At 51.6% G+C, this 9,859-nt stretch overlaps 1 long non-coding RNA gene across 1 annotated transcript; it reads left to right on the forward strand.

Moving 5' to 3' along the window:
• The first annotated feature begins 3,289 nt into the window (after window positions 1-3,289).
• Window positions 3,290-9,111, forward strand: LOC144290738 (uncharacterized). The gene is made up of 3 exons (XR_013358287.1): window positions 3,290-3,512; window positions 6,378-6,549; window positions 8,862-9,111. It is a non-coding gene; the product is annotated as an uncharacterized LOC144290738 (long non-coding RNA).
• Window positions 9,112-9,859: the final 748 nt, after the last annotated feature.

Genomic DNA, 9,859 nt, shown 5'->3' on the forward strand with positions numbered 1-9,859 from the left:
AGCTACACAGGCTTCTGGGCAATAGGCATCGATAGTTTGATGAGGAAGAGGATGACTTAGTGGAGTCCTTCTCAGTGGCTGCCCCAGGGTGGGTGGGGGTTTGGCCTCCAAAGGATCAGGATACTCAGTGTTGACTTACTAGAAGGTTCATATAACAAATGCCTGGGTCCTCACCACAACTGGGTATTCCAGCTGTCTGCCAAATACTCTTTCCTGGTGGAGGTCCTGAGAGGTGCTCCCAGGCCCAAGGCAGCCAGGAAGAGTACCCATCCATGCTCACCTATGCTCCCTTCCTCAGATCCAGGCCTGAGGATACTGGCACCCTGCCCCAGCCCCCACTGGGCCCAAGGAAGCCCAGCCCTCTCTGTTAAGCCACTTACCAAATTATGTAGTAATTTGGTTTCCATTTTCCTACATCAATACAATCGCTTGTAAAACTAAGTTATCTTGTCTCTTTGGCTCCACATGACATGCCAGGCACTGTTTGAGTTCCAGAAATGCTGGTGCCATTGAGCAGTTCCCAGTGTGGTCTTCACTTGGCTCTCCATGATTGGATCTGGATATTCATCTGGGTTGGAGCTTCTACTAGAATCCAACCTTTTGCTATTTACAAAAACTTGGCTTCTTGCATTACCAAAGCCATACACAAGCAAGCACCATTTACTGTAGCCCTGGGCCTTCCTGACCCCATCTCATCTCCCATAGGTCTCCACCTGGCTCATTTGGCTACAGTGCACTGGCCTCCCTGCTATTTCTCAGTCCCTCCAATAGCCCTCTTACCTCAGGGCCTTTGCACTGGCCATTCTACCTGGACTTCTCTTGCACAACACCCACATGCCCTAGCCTGGCCATCTCTCTCAGGACTTTGCTCAAATGTCACCTTCACTGTCTACAGTATGTTAAAATGCAAATGTAGAGGGATGCCTGGGTGGCTCAGTGATTAAGCATCTGCCTTTGGCTCAGGGTGTAATGCTGGGGTCCTGGGGTCGAGTCCCGCATCGAGCTCCCCGTGGGGAGCCTGCTTCTCCCTCTGCCTGTGTCTCTGCCTCTGTGTCTCTCATGAATAAATAAAGAAATCTTTTTTAAAAAAATATTTTATTTATTTATTCATGAGAGACACAGAGAGGGGTGGGGGGCAGAGACACAGGCAGAGGGAGAAGCAGGCCCCATGCTTAGCCCGATGTGGGACTCGATCCCGGGACTCCAGGATCATGCCCTGGGCTGAAGGCAGGCGCTAAACCGCTGAGCCACCCAGGGATCCCTAAATAAAGAAATCTTAAAAAATAAAATAAGATGCAAATGTAACACTCCCATCCTCCTTTTCTTGCTTCATCTTTTCTCCATAGCACTTTTCAACATTGGACAGGTTCTGTCTTCTTTTTACCTGTTTGCTTGTTGCCTTTCCCCTCCCCTACTGGATTGTCAGCTCTATGAAGGCAGGATTTTTATCTGTTTTGTTCACTGCTTGTCCCCAGTGGCTACAACAGTGCTGGCACATAGTAGGTACTCCATTAATATTTGTTGAATGAATAGTTTCACTGTAGAAAACTTGAATCTATATAAAGACACGAATTAAAAAATAAAAGGTGCCTAGAATTTCCAATTCTTTCAACTGAGCTCCTCATCTTTGGAGGCATTAAAGTGGAAACTGAGTATCCATTTGGTGAGGAGCTGTGGGAGGGATGTATGCACTGGCTGGCAGTGAGATTCCTAATTTCAGGAAAGTTTTGGGATCCTGCAAAATGTCCTCTACCACTAGAAGGCATTCTCTGCAATCTAGAGCTACTGACCAGCACAGGACTTTCTCCTTGGTCCTCAGCAGTGGGTGGGGAGCCCTATGACCCAGAAGGCCTGGGGAGCAGGGTGGAGCGGAATCACCTATCAGAGCCAAACAAGACTGTCCTGGGAGGAAATGCAACCGAGACCTGCAAATAGTGACAAAGGTGAGATGAAGCCGATCCAGATACTCACTGGCCCGACTCATTTGAGGAATGTCGGGCCATCCCCACATCACCAGACGTGTCCCAACTATCAGCCACAATGTATGGAGTTCCATCATTAAATTTCTGCTTTTTAAAAATGCACTCATTGGGGGGCACCTGGGTGGTTCAGTGGTCGAGCATCTGCCTTCGACTCAGGTCATGATCCCGGGGTCATGGGATTGTCGAGTCCTGCATTGGGCTCCCGCAGCAAGCCTGCTTCTCCCTCTGCCTGCCTCTGCCTCTCTCTGTGTCTCTCACGAATAAATAAAATGTTTTTTTTTTTTTTACGAATAAATAAAATGTTAAAAATTTAAATAAAACGCACTCGTTGGGAGGGTCACACGTTCTGCTGTGTCACCCACGTAAATCAGGTACGAAGTGGCATGTCAGGCCCGAATGCGTCATGAGGCAGTGTGAGGTTTGGTCATGGGGATATTTAGAAGCAGGGGCACTGCCAGGAAAGTAGGCAGCCTGAGGGCCCTGTTTTCCATGACAGCAGTCCCCAGAATGGAAGAGCTAACAGAGAGCAGTATGATTTCACAGATAAACCCCAGCGCAGGTACTGGAGCCAGTTATCTGGGACAGGAAGTGGCTATGGCAGGAACCAATGCAAAATCCCCTCTCAACAGGGAGTTTGTCTTCACAGAAACGGGGTTAATGGGGCACATCACCTGTGGGGAGCATTTGGGGAACTCCTTGAGGGTTCACTTGGGACAAGACACTTGGAGGATGCCAGGTATGGCAAACACACAGCACACGTACCACCACTTTGTTACCCTTGCCCATGGCAGACTTTGCTAATCCATCACCACACAGCTGTAGAATCCTTCTCTCTACCGTGTTCCAGACAGCTGCTGCTGATCCGTCAGCACTCGCACACAAGGCGAAACGTAAAGGCTGTCTATCACTGCTGGAAGCCTGCCCTTGAGGAGGAAGGTTGGAGGGCAAAAGGAACGTCTTCACCATGCCTGCCCTTTGAGAGTCATGGGGTTAGGATTCCTCAGATGAGGAAACCAAGGCTTAGGGAGTGAGACATGGCCAAGTTTAGGCTGGACGTTAGCAGGAAGAGGTGGAGCTCTGGTCTTCCCACTTCTCCCCTGGAAGCTGTCACCTGTAATTGCACAGTTGGTCCCAGAGACAGAGTGCACGTGTATGTCCTCACGCCCATCCGTGTGCCCGGCGGAAATAAGCCATTCTAGCCCTCCGTGTCAACAAGTGCAGAATGGGAAATCCCAGGGTACTTGGGTTGACCTTATAAAATGTGGACTTTCTGGGCTCCATGAGTCAGCAGGGCTGCAGTGGGCAGATGTTGGGGAGGCCCCGTGCCCGGAACATGGCTGCTGTCTTTAATTTCCTCATCCATTAAATGGGGGATAATGATACCTCCCTGCTGGGATGTCACAAGAAAGGGATGAACTAATTCTATAAAGTGCATGGCACAATGCCCTGCACACAGCAGGTGCGGAGGGAAGGCAGCTGGGATCACCTGAGGACCTTTCCAGCTGCGAGAGCCCAGCCCGTGACCCACAGGTAGGTGTGGGAAACAGGCCACCTCACACTGGCTCTGCAGTCGCCAGAGCTAATGCACTTCGGCCAAGCCTGGAGGTAAGAAAATTGATTCCTCCTGGACCTGGGGAAGGCCAAGAGGGATGATGGGGCCCTGTCTGCAGAGCGACCCAGAAGTCTCCAAACAGCTGCCCCTGCTGCCCACGTTCCGTGGTGGGAGCTACGGACAGGCAGAGCTACGGATCGGGACCTTCCTTCCGTGGCGGGGACTCCCCCTGGGGCTGGGTGGCTGGGGCCTGGACAGGTAGATCAGTGAATCTCCTGCTTGGAAGCCAGTGCTGGCAAGCAGAAGATGTCACTCTGCCAACCTCTGGCTTCCCAAAAGCCCATCCCCGGGGACCTCAGCTCCTGTGTGCCCACCCACATCACCCAGGTGACACTGGGAATAGGGACTTTGGTGCCCCTGGGTGGAAGAAGGAAAGGAAGAGCAAACTTTGCCTTGTCTATAGAGGTTTTTTTTTTTAATATTTTATTTATTTATTCATGAGAGACACAGAGAGAGGCAGAGACACAGACAGAAGGAGAAGCAGGCTCCATGCAGGGAGCCCAATGTGGGACTCGATCCCAGTCTCCAGGATCAGGCCTGGGCAGAAGGCAGCGCCAAAACACTGAGCCACCCAGGCTTCCCTGTCTATAGAGTTTTAAAACAAAAATATGGCCCATACTGTAATTTTATTATTTTATTTTATTTTATTTTATTTTATTTATTCATGAGAGACAGAGAGAGAGAGAGTGAGGCAGAGACACAGGCAAAGGGAGAAGCAGGCTCCATACAGGGAGCCTGACATGGGACTTGATCCCGGGTCATCAGGATCAGGCCCTGGGCTGAAGGCAGTGCTAAACCGCTGAGCCACCAGGGCTGCCCCACATACTGTAATTTTAAAAGGAAAAAAGGGGCCTTGTTATAAAATAGTACGTATAAATGAAGTTTACCTATGGGCACTGAAACACAACCACCCAGCAGGCTGAGAGCAGCTGTCCAAGATGGCCCTGAGGCTGGATTTTTCATTTCTTCCTTGGGCCTGTCAAATGTTTTGACTGTGAATACGATCTGCTTTTATCCTCAGAATAGCAACAACGAAACCCACTACCTTTAAGCTGTGTCCATGAAGCCTCCCGTTTAGGCCCCACTGTGAGCAGAGGGCAGACTTCCTGAAACTGCCCTGCCCCTGGTCGGTGTCCCTCCCCGGGAATGGGAATGGTGAGATCTGGTTCTCTGTCCCACGGGCTGGGGTTGGGGGGGTAACCTCCTCCCTCTTGCTCAGAGATCGGATTCAGTCCTCTCATCCCCCAGTCCTGATGGTGGCAGAGGTCCTGCCCACCCCTGAGCGGGCCCACTGGTGGAGTTCTGGTTTTGGCCCACACCAACCGGGGGGCTGACTCCCTGCCTGCCGGGAACTAGGCCAGGCGGAAGGACATGGTAACAGGCAACAGTGACGTTTCTCCCACTTCCTTTTACCTGCTCATTGCGTTAGTTGCTGAGTCAGGGTCCCTTTGAGGACTGACCAAAGGATGTGGCATGACACAGCAGGATGTGGCGATGCTTTGGGCGGCCCCCCCGAGGCCTCAGCAAGTAGTTCCAAGGAACATGAGAGCAAGAGCAGAGACACTGTGTCCCCCTCTATAGAACCACCTCCTGGTCCTATTGCTGGTTCTCTGCAGCGTCTCCTCTTGGACCTTGGCCACAGGCCTGCTCCCCAGATCCTCACATTTGTGTGTGCACTTCCACTAAATGCCCAATCACTGTGACAACCTGAAATGTCCCTGCCCCCAACGGTTTCCAAACACTCCGTAGAGTTGCAGTGCTGGCCCTTGGTTGAGCACCTCTGAGCTAACTCCCCATTCCTCATCCTCACTGATGATGGGCCGCTCACATGGCCCCACTCTGGGCAGTGAGATTTAGGAGAGGTCTTCAGGATGAAGAGATTTTTCTGAGAGAAGGGACAAAGATCCTCTGTCCGAGCTCCCAAACCAATACCAACAACCACACACATCTGGGCTTTTCCAGATGAGAAAAACAGAGCCACTGTTCTCCCATAGGTTCTGAGGGTTGGGTCCTCAGTTACCTGAAGGATGAATGCATTCCTAACTTCTACACGTGGGGAAACAGAGGCACAGAGAGACCGAGTTGTTCACCTGAGGTCCCCTTCCTGGTAAGGACTGGGGGCAGAATTTGCACCCAGATGCTCTGGGTCCAGAGGCCCCACATGTAACCCCGGAGCTGGGCAGACTCTGCTTGCCCCTGGAACTTTCAGCCTTGTTTTATGGGCAGGGTGTCTGAGTATCCTTTTCTTCCCTGGAGGGGAGGGTTCATTCCTTCCATTGGATTCTCAAAGGGCCCACAGTTGACTGAGGTCCCTCCTCCCTTTCTTTTGGTCCCACTCAATTTACAGATAATAAAAGGTGAAGCCCCAGGAAGGACTTACCACATTGATGACCAAGCTGAGATAATCAGTGGGCCTCCCCTGCAAATCATCACCCCCCTCCAAAAGTAGCTTCTGTGGGGGGCCTCCCTGCCTCTTGTTTTGTTCAGAGGCCTAAGAGGCTCCTAATCAACACCTGCTGTGACTCTGCCCCGACTCATTCCAGTTCTAAATATGAATATTTTCCTCTGTCTACTGTCTACAAATGGCCACAGAAATGTCTCCAGTCCCACATGGCCTGAGACCTTGCTGCATGCCCACAGGAGGTGGAGGCCATCTCCTGTCTCCGTGAAACGGAGCAGCCCTTGGTGGCTGCCTCGATGAAGAAGCTGTGGCAAGGGCTTCTGCGCTGTGCTTCCACAGAGATGTCGTCATAGAGATAAAGTTGGACCTCTCTCTCTCCTAGTCACTCCTGACCTTTGAACCCATGGCCATGGTGCAAGGAAGTCCTTGGCAGGCCCCGCAAGGAGGCTCTGGCCAAGGCCAAGCCAAGATTTCTGCTGATTGAACACCCCACGGGAGTGAAGGGCCTTCGGGATTCCAGCTTCTGCTCTCAAGTCTTCCAGCTGAGGCCCCAGGTGTGTGTGTGGCAGGGGCAGGGGGTGGGGAGCAGGCACAGCTGTCCCCTCTGCTGGGCCCAAGTCCAAATTCTTGGCCCACAGACTCTGTGAGGTCAGTAACTGTTGTTACTCTCGTGAAGGGGAGACCCCCTACGAGCTCGGGCTCAGGAGTCGGGAGCCATGGGGAGCCATGGGGGCTGCCGGATGCTTTGGAGTCAGGGAGCACAGTGACCACGATGCTGGCCAGGAGAGGACAGAGACCTTCCTGCTATCTCATTCCCCTCACCGCCCGCCATGTCTGAGGCTGGCGTCCACATTTGGTAAAGGCAGTTTTTTGTGTTTTTTTTGTTTGTTTGTTTCATTTTTTTGCCAGTCTGATGGGGGAGACAGCATATCTTGCTGTTGTTTTAATTTGCATTTCTCTGGTACCAGCAAAGGACAGACTCTTTTCTTATACGGTCATTGACCTCACGGGTTTCATTTTTCTGTGAGGTGTGTTTGCTCACAGTTTACACTGAATTTTCTGTTGGGTTGGTTGTCTGTCTTTTTGATTTGCAAAGGTCTTTTACATATTCTGGAAACTAATCTTCTGCTGGTTGTATGCATTGCAAATACCTCCTCCCAGGTTGTGGCCGTATCTTGTCATCTCGGTTATGGTATATTTTGCTGCAGATTTTGAATGTAAATGTTATCAGACACATTTAATATTTTCCTTTATGGCTGATACTTTTTGTACCTTGGATATTTTCTTATCAAGAGGCACCTCAGGAGTTTCCCAGTTGCTGGCTGGATCCTATATCTTGGCTCCAGCGCTGGACACAGAGCTGGGTTCGGTTTCTGAAATTTTATCGAGCTGTACACGTAGGACACACACTTCTCTTTAATACATGCTGTAATTAGCAAAAAAATTATTTAAAAGAGAAATCATTCCTTACCCGGAGGTCATAAAAATATTCTCCTAGATTTTCTCCTAAGTGTATTAAACACTTGTTATTCACAGGTAAGCCTTGAATCCACCTGGAGCTGTGTGTGTGATGTTAGGTGGGGATCTAATTTTACTTTTTCCATATGGATTACCACTTGTCCCGGCACCATCTATAAGAGTCTCTTCCCCGCCGGTTGGTGATGCCTGTCATGTAGCAAGTTCACATTTACACACAATTGTGCCTCTGAGCCCTTCTTCTGTTCACCTCATCTCTTCATAGCCTGATGCTAAAGCTGGGGCGCTTTGTTTCTTTAAAAAGCTTTAATATGGGATCCCTGGGTGGCTCAGTGGTTTGGTGCCTGCCTTCGGCCCGGGGTGTGATCCTGGAGTCCCGGGATGGAGTCCCACGTTGGGCTCCCTGCATGGAGCTTGCTTCTCCCTCTGCCTGTGTCTCTGCCTGTCTCTCTCTGTGTCTCTCATGAATAAATAAATAGAATCTTTAAAAAAAAAAAAAAGGCTTTAATATCTGGTAGGATCCCAGGGCTCCTGGGTGGCTTAGCAGTTGAGCATCTGCCCTAAGCTCAGGTAGTGATCCTGGTGTCCTGGGATCGAGTTCTGCATTGGGCTCCCCTCAGCGAGCCTGCTTCTCTCTCTGCCTCTGTGTGTGTCTCTCATGAATAAACAAATAAAATTAAAAAAAAAAATCTGGTAGGATCCAGTGGAGGATGTGAAGGCAGGACATGGTATAGTCAGAAAGATGCCCCACAACCACATCACCCCGATGAGTGGAGAATGGATTTTAGAGGCCAAGGCCTTGGGGTCAGGAGTCCGGGTGGTGCTGCTGCGTGTCCAAGCAAGAGGGGAGCAGCGTGGCCGTGGGTGGTGGCCGGGGAGTGGCCCGAGGTTGGATGTGTAGCAGGGGTAAGGTGCACAGGATTTGCTTTGGAAAAATCAGGATGGAAGAAGGCTCCTTGGCTTTTGGCCAGAGGATGGTGGTGCCATTTACTGAGCTGGGGAAGCCTGGGGTGAAGCTGACAGATTGGCCTTTGAGTGTCCTGATGAATAACTGTGTGAATGAAGGTGGGAATGGAGGGGGTGGGGGTGAAGGAATGGGTGGCACCATCCCACCTCCTGCAAAGGGAGGATTAAGGGTACCTGTGTCATGTGCTACTTCAGGAATAACTGTCATTGTGTGGGGGAGAGAGGGATCTTCCCTGCCTGTGTGGTGGTGCCTCTCCTGCAAATTCTGGCTCAGAGCTGGGCCTCCCAGACTTTTGGTCCCAGGACACTGGTTCTTGGAAGGCTTCCAGTCCAACCGGAGGCCCGAGGAGGCATGGGGAAGGACAGAAGCAGGTCCTGTAGGCTGTGGGCCTGACTCTGTCCCTCCCTCCCTCCTTGGTTACAGATATGACTGAGGTGCACCTCCACGGTATTTTGGGAGCCTGTGCTGTTTGCTGGGATGAAGCAAGGAGTCCTTGGCTTCACCTGGGCGTGAAGGAAGCACCGTGGTAGAGAAGCTGCCAGCCTCAGAGGGCCTGCTTGTGGGTGAGGGCTAGGCCTGGGCGTTTTCAACTGTTTACAGCCTGCTGCTGGCTCATCATCCCCAGCTGTTATGAAAACACCTTTAGTTCATAAAACATGGAAATTGCATCTGAGCACCCAAGCTGAGTCATTTCTCTGAACAAGCCTTCGGCTGGGGCAACATTTTTGGCCAGGCCTGGGGTGGGGCTCTGTGAGTCTGTTTTGCCTGTGGGCAGCCCCAGGTGGCCTGGCAGGTCCACTCAATCCCCAGGGCCTGGGCTTCATTCACTGAATCGAGGCCCACCTGAGGCCCCCTCTTTGTTTTGCCACCAGGGTGGCTGATGAGAAGGGAGGGACCCCCCTGGCCCCCAGGTCCCCAGATAAGGCAGGGGGTATGCAGAGCAGCAAGGCCTGGCACAGAGGAGAGGGATAGGGGGGACCTCAGCTGGTGGGGAAGAAGGCCAGGCTCAGCCTGGGAGCCCTTGGCCTGAGGTGCTGTCGTCCCAGAGGTGACCTTCAGATGGGGGCCCAGCATGGCTTTTGGACGGGAAGGAGGAAGGAGGGCAGTATAGAAGCCGGACTCTGCTAAGCACCTTCATGCCAAGCCCTTGGCTGGCTCATTCTTCGGCCTCACGCCCGGTCCAAGAACCTTGGCCCCTTGCCGGCTGTGGGACCTTGGGCCGGTGACTTCACCTCCTGAGTGTTCTATCCTCATCTGCCTTATCTTCCTCATCCAGCCTCAGAGCAGTTGTGATAGTCAAGTGAGATGGTACAAAGGCAAGTCAATAAGCGAGACCTTGTGTTTTTTTATAAATAAACAGTAACACGGCTCACATTTATGGAGTACAGACTGTACCAGGTTCCACACTGCATGTTTTTCTC

The sequence above is a fragment of the Canis aureus genome, chromosome 2 (genome assembly GCF_053574225.1).
Source record: "Canis aureus isolate CA01 chromosome 2, VMU_Caureus_v.1.0, whole genome shotgun sequence".
Taxonomy (NCBI): domain Eukaryota; kingdom Metazoa; phylum Chordata; class Mammalia; order Carnivora; family Canidae; genus Canis; species Canis aureus.